Source organism: Cyprinus carpio, chromosome B24 (assembly GCF_018340385.1).
Source record: "Cyprinus carpio isolate SPL01 chromosome B24, ASM1834038v1, whole genome shotgun sequence".
Lineage (NCBI taxonomy): Eukaryota > Metazoa > Chordata > Actinopteri > Cypriniformes > Cyprinidae > Cyprinus > Cyprinus carpio.
In genome coordinates this window covers 15,575,024-15,585,168 of record NC_056620.1, presented here as the reverse complement: position 1 = coordinate 15,585,168, position 10,145 = coordinate 15,575,024, and the positions used below count along the sequence as shown (strand labels likewise).

Genomic DNA, 10,145 nt, shown 5'->3' with positions numbered 1-10,145 from the left:
AATATTCATTTTTAATATTTGTATAGAAATGTACAGTATATAGACATTTATATAGAAAATAATAAATGGTAAATGTATTCACCATTCTGCAGCAATGTCGGTAAGTATTTTTAGACTATATCAAGGTCGTAAAGTGCACTTGATAAATTCAAATTTAACGCACGACTTCAGCAGTAGGCTAGGAGACAGTGTTGAGTTCCACAAAACTCCACAATTTTCCAAGGTAAATCTGTGGTGAAAAATTGAACTGCATCACTTATGAATCGCTAATTTTTACGTTGCCTTGATCTATGACATTTAATTTTTACGTTGCGTCTGTTTGTTAATAAGGGATTTATGGACACATCAAGGTTTTTAGATTTGTAGAGTAAAAGTCATATTTTTATTTTGAAGTAAAAAATATCAAATCCTACCCACAGAATTAGGACCTAATAAATTGGCTAGCATGTAAGTGTTATTATTTTTATGTTTTATACTTATTGTATTATTCTTTAATATTTTCATGAATTAATTAGATGTACATTTAATACATATTTGCTTTCATTAATTTGTCATATTTGTAACGTTGTTGTGTGACCATATAATAACCAGTATGGAACGTTCCCCTAAAGTCACATTGGGAACGTTATTATATGACCAACAGAGGACCATGCGAGAACGTTCTGTTAACGTCCCGAATGTCCTCTTTGTAACGTTGTTGTGTGACCATACAATAACCAATATCGAACGTCCCCCTAAAGTAATAACGAGAACGTTATTATATGACCAACAGAGGACAACGCGAGAACGTTCTGTTAACGTCCCGAATGTCCGTTTGTAACGTTTGCTATATGACCATAAAATACCCCAAATAGAACGTCCCCCTAAAGTCATATAATGAACCTTGAACTGCAGAACTTTCATAACCAAAAGAGGACGTTCCAAGAACGTCCCTAATGTTCTGTAAAGGTTCGGAACTTTCGTTACCTTTAGAGAACTTTTAGGGAACGTTGCACAAGGTCGCGAGGAACGTCCCCTCCTACGTGGGAAGAGACTCATAAGCCTTTATACCTTTATGAAATCGGGCATCCCTCAATTTGTAACAACAACAACAACAATTATAATGTAACATAATAATAATAATAATAATATTCTCGAGAATGAAAATGCATCTTACTGTGACTTATTTGTTAGTTTGCTGTAAGGTCTCGAATACATTGCTTTGCATTCTTCTCATCTTGCATTATCAGATGATTTTATCATTCATCAGAGCCTTTATAAACTTTGACAATTTATAAAATAATTATTCTCTTCTCTCTTTTCCAGTGTCGATTGCCGTCTGATTGTTGTAGGTGAAAATAGTAGCAGTCAACCTGCATCTCTGATTTGCCACTTTCATCATAAAATACTAATTTATTAATAATCACTGATGAAACTAAAAACATTTTCATTTGTACAGACACATCTCACTCATATTCGTTCCTCTTTCTTCTTTTCTCTCTTTAGTTTGTGTCTACAGCAGCTACTGTATATACACCCCAAAGGCTCTTTTAAGAGCCACATCACGAGAGCGTCTTTGGCTTTGTAAGTATATACTACTTCGACTGACTATCAGATCCCTATCAGTATTTGAGTTTAGATCAGTTAAATCAACATCAAGCAGCATGTTAGTAATGTCTTAAAGACATTAAAGGCATAGTTCTTAAAATAAAATGATCTCTGATCTGCCAGTTTTCATAGTAATACTCTAAAAAAAAAAATATTCTTTGACTATTCTGTTCATCAATACAGACCCATACATAATAATTCATAATTCATACATATGTTTTCAATATCTCACTCATAATCAGTAAGGTTTCCTACTTTTCTTTCTTCTGCTTGTGTGTCAGTGGCACCTACATACAACCCAAGGCTCTTTTCAGAGCCACATCGCCCAGCATCCTTGGCTTTGTAAGTATGTTTCTACTGACTGTCAGACACCTTTTTATTAATTGGGGATAGATCAATTAAAGTTATATTGTGCAGCAAACCAGAGTCATCAGTGTCTTTTAATAAACAAATTAAAGAGGTTGTTCTTCTAAAGTACAATCTAGCACCCTGCATTTATGACGAGTAGTGTTGTCAAAAGTAATGATATTTTGATACTGAAGTATTTGAAACAATACAATATCATTCTGCATTTCTGATTTACCATGTTCATAATATACCGTTTAGTCAATAATAATTAATGAAAACAATACATATTCATTTGTAAAGGCATCTGCAATATCTCACTCATATTCACTCAGGTTTCCTATTTTTCTTCCTTTGTGTCAACAGCACCTACATACACCCCAAGGCTCTTTTCAGAGCCACTCGCCTAGCATCACACAGCATTGTAAGTACGTTTTTTAATTGTCAGACAATTTCTAATTATTTTGGTGTATATCAAATTAAAGCTACATTCTGCAGCAAGTCTGAGTCACCGGTGTCTTAAAGACATGAGAAGGGATGTTCTTCTAAAATACAATGTAGTATCCTGCATTTATGATTGGCCATGATCATTTTAGTGAACAATGACTGCTGTAAATTGCATACATTTTTAATCCATGCAGATGTTTACAATCTCACTCATAATCAGTAAGGTTTCCTACTTTTTCCTTCTTCTGCTTGTGTCAGCGGCACCAACATACCAACCCAGAGGCTCTTTCCATAGCCACAGTACAGAGTGTGTCGTTGGCTTTATCTAGTTTTAGATCAATTAAACCTTATTGTGCAGCAAGTCGGAGTCAGTGTCTAAAGACATTAAATTTATGATCCTGTTCTATCAATTTAAATGTAACACATTCATAATGAGTTGATTTGTAAATATTTTTTTTTTCTTTAAAGACTATAGTTATTAATCTCTTAAGCTACTTTAAAGACTTTAGTTATTTAGTTAGAAGTTATTTAAGCACATATCTATCAATACAGATCTATGCAATATTGTCTCCCCTTTTGCTTGTCTTTAAACAGACCATTGGCATCCAATGCTCTAAGCTGTTTTTTTAAGCATCAGGCACATTCTTAGTGTTTGATTTTGGATTCATCTTTGATATTCATGTTGATTCATAGCGTAATTCAACAAAGTACATGCAGTATTTGTTAAGGACAATGCTCTTTCCTTGTGTATTGTAATGTCAACAATTGTGAGTAATATATTACTATGCTTTCTTTGATTTATTAGATTTTGTGTCACCCTTCACTGCCGCCTCCACAGAGTTTTTTCCCTGCCATCTATTACTTTAAGGTACTTAATTTTCACTTTAAGTAATATTTGTGTCATTATTTTGGATATGTAGTCATCTTGGTCACATGTGTTATTAGGCATGGGGAAACTATATTCACATTTGCAGTTAAGAATCCAAGAATCACTTAATCCTCCAGCTAAACTAACTTACATTAAAGAGTTCAAAATACAAAATGTTATGGGGTGTGAAATGGATTTTATGATTTCATTTGGCATACAGGCAAACATAAAGTAATAAAGGGGGAAAGACAACTACAAGTGATAAACAAAAATCACTTTCAGTATCTGGGAGTGCTTTAAGTATTGAAAGTTTACAGATAATCATAGTTATGGGCTTTTCTTTTTAATCAGCATTATTGCCTGCATTCACACTAATGCACAGATCCATTTCCACATATCAGATGCTTTGTCCTGTTCTGAAAACATAACTGACCGTTTACATTAATTTTGTATCATAAAAGTAGATGCAAGTGCATTTAACTACAGCCGCGAGCTTCAGGACAAACAAACACAAAGCACATGTGAATGTCTGTCAGTGCGTGAGTTTTGTGCATCGAATACGTACTGCATTCTAAACAGCAGAAATGAAGGCATATCTAAAGTAAAATAACAGACTAAAATAGACTAAAATAACAGCGAGTGGAAGCGCTGTCGTAGGCAATAATTGATTATGGTCTATTACTGCATTGATGCAGAATCATCCACGTCCGCATCACGATGAATCAATTAACACTCCTACAAAATGTATGCTTCTATGTTTAAGTAAAGGTTTTTTTCCAGACAATTTAGTTGATGTTTACTTACCAGCTATTGTTATCATGGCAATCAGTGACCACCCCCGGTCAACAGCCAGAAACAAACACACACACACACAAAACACACACACACAAAAAAAATTCAGGCCACAACCTAGAAAAAAGAAAAAAAAAAGAAAAAGAAAAATAATAATAAAATAAAAAGAAATATATATATATATATATATATATATATATATATATATATATATATATATATAAACAATTCGATAGATAGACATTCCGAGCTGAAACAGGAGATATCATCAAAGACTTCAGATATGCAAATATGGTACACTCATATAATTATGAATGGAAGAAAGTGTACTCAACTGCCTCAGCTTTAATTAGGTAGTGGAAGGTGTGGGGCTTTCAGACTCCAATGCTGAATGACAAAATAACCTTATTAAGTTCAAACATTAGACCATTTATGTGCATAGTGCATAAGTACATGGTGTATTAAGTGCATAATGTATAGTGCCTTGGAACTGCACATGTGCATTGCCTGATCTAACCTGAAAAATAAACTTTAACACTATGAGACAGTTGTTGAAACAACATATTTCACTGGTATTTTTAAATATGAAATTCATTCATAAGCTTGGTGAACAGCTTTTGGAGACTTTGCTATTTACCTATTAAAAGAGACAGGAGCTTAACTTGCATGAAATAGCGGTCCAAAAATTGTTTTAAAGACAGCTGCCAAATGAAAAGTCTTACAGGGACTGTAACATCATTTAATAAAGATTAATTACCCTTTTTGAAAAGCAGCAAGGCACATCTATGGCCAATCCTCTGTGCCATTCATCAGACACCATCAGAGTTTTTCCAGTGAAACCGACACTTGGTCCATCCAAGCCAACAAACCCGAATTTCATGAAGAATCCATAAACGACAATCAAGAAGTTCTTGGAAGTGCTTAGAAGGGGGAAAAAAAATAACATTAACTTTCTTGAGAACTAGAAATATAAATTTACTGATTTACTGACATTTACTTCACATGTCGACAAAAACTGTTACCGTAATTAGGATGTTGCTCATTAACCACATTCATGTTAACCTATCTATGTTTTTTTTTTTTTTTACTGTAAAATATTCAGATTTTTTTCCTATGATGTACAAGGCTTTGATTTTCAAATTATGCCTTTACTGTTTTATATACAATAATGAATCCATATTTTAATGTTTAATATACTGTACATACTTAAATTCATTAAACTCTGATGGCGTTCGAGATAAAGGTATTAAACCTCCTGAAAAATATTCATTAAATATTATTCCCTATAATGCACAAGGGCTTGATTTTCCATACCTTAATGTCTTTGTTTTTATACAGTACGTTCCCCTAACGTTTTGAAATGAATTGGTTGAATGGTAAGCGCGCATCTGATTGCTAAAGAGTACAACAGACCACGGGGAAGAGAGCTCTGCCAGGGCAAGTTTTAAAAAACACACACACACAAATCCGAGTGGATCCGTATTAAAGACGATTTGTACATTCCAGACACTAATACATTTTAAACTGATCACAGGTGTTTTGTGCACAGTTGTATATCTACGAATGTGTTTCTGCATTTGTGAAATGTATTTTATGTAATATAATTTTATTTTTGCGCTGCTGAATTGCTTTTTTGTGAATATCTATTTTTTTTCACGCACTCGTTGAATTTTTTTTTTTTGTGTACCGTGACTGAGGTTTCATGCATGTGAAAATTGTCGATGCATGTGTGAATCGTGTTTTTTCGTGAATTATATTTGAGACTAATCTGGTATTCCATTAGTTACTCTGGATATCAGCGGTGGATGTGACATGACTCTGGACGAATATGTAAGAAGTGATTGATGTGACTCTTAACGTACAGCTGAGACAATGAGTAGTGATAAGTGGAAAGTGAAAGTGAAAGTGACGTGACATACAGCCAAGTATGGTGACCCCATATTCAGAATTTGTTTCGCTCTGCATTTAACCCATCAAAGTGCACACACACAGCAGTGAAACACACACACCGTGAACACACACCCATGGAGCAGTGGGCAGCCATTCATGCTGCGGTGCCCGGGGAGCAGTTGGGGGTTCGGTGCCTTGCTCAAGGGCACCTCAGTTGTGGTATTGCCAGCCCGAGATTCAGATTCAAACTCACAACCTTAGGGTTAGGAGTCATACTCCTCTAACCATTAGGCTACGGACTTCCCCCAGTAGTAGTAGTAGTAGCCCTTTATTGTCACTGGGCCAGGTACCAGCAAAATTAGCCATCAACCTGTCATACATAAATATGACAGAGGGGTAGACAGGACAGGAAGACAGGGGATTGAGGAAGAAATACAGACGAATAACATGAGGAGGGTGAGAAGAAAAAAACAACTCCCAGACTATGCCCCTGTGGGGAGTACAGTGTGGGAACAGTAAAAAACACCTCAGCAACATAAGCACATAATCAGTACAGCATGAAAAACACATGAAGTGTGCAACAGGGTAGTGGAGTGGGGGGTGGAGGTAACCCAGCACAGGCAAGCAGCCATCCGTTCCTGCAGCATTTTCTCGGCGCTGGTCAGAGACCTGCTTGTCAGACTGGCGGTACAATGCAGCGAAGACGAGGGATGGGGGGTGGGGGGGTGAATGCATATCTTTATATATGTGCGTATGTGTGTATGTATGTAAAAGTTCTTGTATGTGTAGGCCTGGAGAGTCGCTACTCCTGGCATCAAATCTAGGTACCTCAGTCCGCAGGATTGTCATAGCGATACACAGCAAGTTGGCATGGAGACAGCCTGATACCAGGTCCAGACAGAGTCAACAATCAGCAGGGGTCTGTGGAAGTGGGGGGAGGAACGCAAGAGCGTCTCACTGCAGTGCTCTTCCAGGGGAGTTGTTGTTCCAACAGCTGCCTTGGCTGAGGCCAGTGCTGGTTGAGGGGAGCTGAAAGCAGATAAGATTGGGATTGTTTTGGTCTTGGGGTGAGTAGCCGCATTCCAATTTACACGACTACTCTCTTAGTCCATTCTGGTCTCCGAATCGATCCATTTGCCTTTGCAAAGCTGTGAGCTTCTCCGTGATGTTATCCATATTACGGTTAATAGTCCCATGATGGGCAGCCTTGTGAGGCTTTGGACAGCTATGACCATTTTCTGAATTCCTAGATAAACCAGGGCAATGCCTAATCCAATCAGCATAAGACCTGTTATCATTGTTTCGAATACGTAGAGATCTTCAATGTCCTCCACAGGAAGCAACAAAGAATCGTAGCCACCAGACACACGACCCGTCCCACCTCTCCCACGCGTCCATCGTGTAGCCAGCTGCGAATGTTCCGGCAGGGCAGCGTCAGTTTTTCTGTCCCCGAACCCAAGCTTCTCGTCGAGAAGATGGTGTCAATTGCGTTGAGAGACCAGTTGATCAAATCCATGATTTTTAGATTTTTTAGTTTGGAGAGCAGTCTCTCAAGTATAAGACAATAGATAGATGAGATGAGAGGAGCAAAGCAGGGAAGGTAAGGGGCAGGAGAGGGAGAGAAAATGGCCTTCTTTGAGAGCCAAAGAAATCTATGACGTGACTCTGGAAGATCAGCTGAGATGTGATGTGACTGTGGAAGATTAGCTATGACGTGATGAGACTCTGGAGTCATGGCGAGACTCTGGCAGATAAACTGAGACGTGACAAGACTCTGGAAGATCTGTTGAGATGTGACTGGACTCATGACGGGCAGCTGTGACTTGACTTGACTCATGATGATCAACCTTCAACCCTAATTAAAACTCACCTGCCTGTAGCTTCCTAGTAACTGTTCAGACCTTGATTAGCTTGTTCAGGTGTGTGTTTGATTAGGGCTGAAGCAATACTCTGCAGGGCTGCGGCTCTCCAGGACTGACATTCGCCAACCCTGCTCTAGAAGATCAGCTGAGATGTGGCGAGGCTCTGGGAGATCAGCTGAGACATGACTTGAGGCTCTGGAAGATCAGCTGAGAAGTGACGAGGCTCTGGCAGATCAACTGAGACGTGACAAGACTCTGGAAGATCAGTTGAGATGTGACTGGACTCATGACGGGCAGCTGTGACTTGACTTGACTCATGATGATTAACCGTGACTTGACTTGACTCATGAAGATCAGCTGTGACTTGACTTGACCCATGACAATCAACTGTCACTTAACTTGACCGGCCTGACAGGGCATCACAATATGGTAAGGGGCATAACATTTCCATCACACGCTTGAGGTATTCGGCCAATCAAAACGCACTGGATAGCTGGCCAATCACAGCACACCTCGCTTTTCAGACCGATGAGCCTTGTAAAAATCAACGCTTTTCAGAAGGTCGGGCGTAGAGGAGAAACAATAATGTACAGTATATAGAAAATAATGTGTTTTTAAAAAGCTTTCAACCACATAAACATATTTCATTACACCAAATACACAAAATAATGTTTCTTTTAGCAGCATCATATGACCCCTTTAATCAAATAAAGATATAAAGAAAATAAATAAAATGCATAAGGAGTGTCACAAAAATGAGCGTAGCCTATACTTTTTTTCCCCCTTGTTAATCTGTTAATTATATTATAGCCTATTATTTATTTTTGTGTGATCCTATTTATTTTATTTCTTTTATAGACTTAATTTCTGTTGTTTTTCTCTGTTTTCATGATTCGACGATTGAATCCTCATGGTCTTGTTTACACTGCTATTCGCACATATAAATCTAAATAAAAAAAACATACTAATCTTACTGTTTAACGATTGACTAATGAGCTTCGGTTGTTGGTCAGGAAAATAATCTAAATGTACAAAATGCTGTCATTCTACAATTCTCCATCGTATTTACTATGCTGCGCACAAGTTCAAGTAACTCAAAAAACTTGCGTACACAAGCTGAGAACAGACCAGCTGAGACCGTGACTGTAAGACCAGCTGAGACGTGACGAGCCTCTGGCAGATCAGCTGAGACGTGACGAGACTCTGGAAGATCAACTGTGACTTGACTGGACTCATGACGAGCAGCTGTGACTTGACTTGACTCATGAAGATCAACTGTGACTTGACTTGACTCATGAAGATCAACTGTGACTTGACTGGACTCAGGAAGATCAACTGTGACTTGATTAGACTCATGAAGATCAACTGTGAATTTACTTGATTCATGATGATCAATGGTGACTTGAATTGAATCAGGAAAATCAGCCGTGGCTTGACTTGACTCAGGAAAGACTGCCGTGGCTTGACTTGACTCAGGAAAGACAGCAGTAGCATGACATGGCTTTGTTGTCGACACCATTTTGTGAGCACGTCCTGGTGTGGCAACCATTACACGAGCAGACTCTGGCTGCGTCCGAAATGGAATGTTTCCCTACTATATAGTATGCAAAAAGCAGTAGACGAGTGAATGAGTATGTTTGAATCCTCCGTGTTCATAAAAGAGTAGGCGAGAATTGCACTAATTCTTGTGTGGAGATTCGGACGTACATATACTTAATTTGCATTCTAATATGCCTACTTACCTACTATATAGTAGTGAAATAGAGTATTTTGAAGAAAAAGAAATACATTCGAAAACCGCAGTATTCATAAAACAGTAGGCGAGAAATCCCCGGATGTCATACTGCTTCAGCCTAGAATCTGAGTGTTCGTCGATGGATACTTTTCAATCCCAGGATGCCACGCGATAGAATACGTCATCATCGGACACAAAGGACAGCAGCAATGAGGGTGTTTAACAAAATTTGAGTATTATAAAGGTGAGTATTGTTAAGGTGTGTTAGGTTCATGTTTGTTGAGATAATGTTTGTTGAGCTGTTGATTTGTTAAGGTGTAAAGACGCTAGCCATTAACATAACAGTAATTTGCATTTTTTTTTCTGTTCTGTAAAACAAAAAACACGTTTTATGTATAGTGAATTAAATCGTCTTTAAGATGTATATGGTTTATTTAATATGAGACAGGAAAATGTTCTAAGAGAATTGCAGATGAGCACATCACAACATGAACAGACATCTGAGTTGAGAGATGTATGTGTGTGCTATTATGTAAAATTCACTGATGTCATAACTGCTTTAGATGCATGTAAATAATGTAAATAAACAAATCTACATGGAGTAAGTAAACATAAGTTA

The 10,145-nt window shown here is 37.7% G+C and overlaps 2 long non-coding RNA genes across 5 annotated transcripts; one reads left to right on the top strand and one right to left on the bottom strand.

Moving 5' to 3' along the window:
* The first annotated feature begins 1,122 nt into the window (after positions 1–1,122).
* Positions 1,123–5,298, top strand: LOC122142250. Of its 4 annotated transcripts, none has more exons than XR_006158479.1 (6): positions 1,123–1,331; positions 1,486–1,563; positions 1,869–1,929; positions 2,299–2,356; positions 3,185–3,247; positions 4,813–5,298. It is a non-coding gene; the product is annotated as an uncharacterized LOC122142250 (long non-coding RNA). The 4 variants fall into 4 exon arrangements; XR_006158478.1 differs by having other exon boundaries at positions 1,126–1,327; XR_006158480.1 differs by lacking the exons at positions 1,869–1,929; positions 2,299–2,356 and having other exon boundaries at positions 1,156–1,331.
* LOC122142251 lies at positions 3,493–4,939 on the bottom strand. The gene is made up of 3 exons (XR_006158481.1): positions 4,797–4,939; positions 4,375–4,426; positions 3,493–4,156 (listed from the first exon to the last, which is right to left on the bottom strand). It is a non-coding gene; the product is annotated as an uncharacterized LOC122142251 (long non-coding RNA).
* Positions 5,299–10,145: the final 4,847 nt, after the last annotated feature.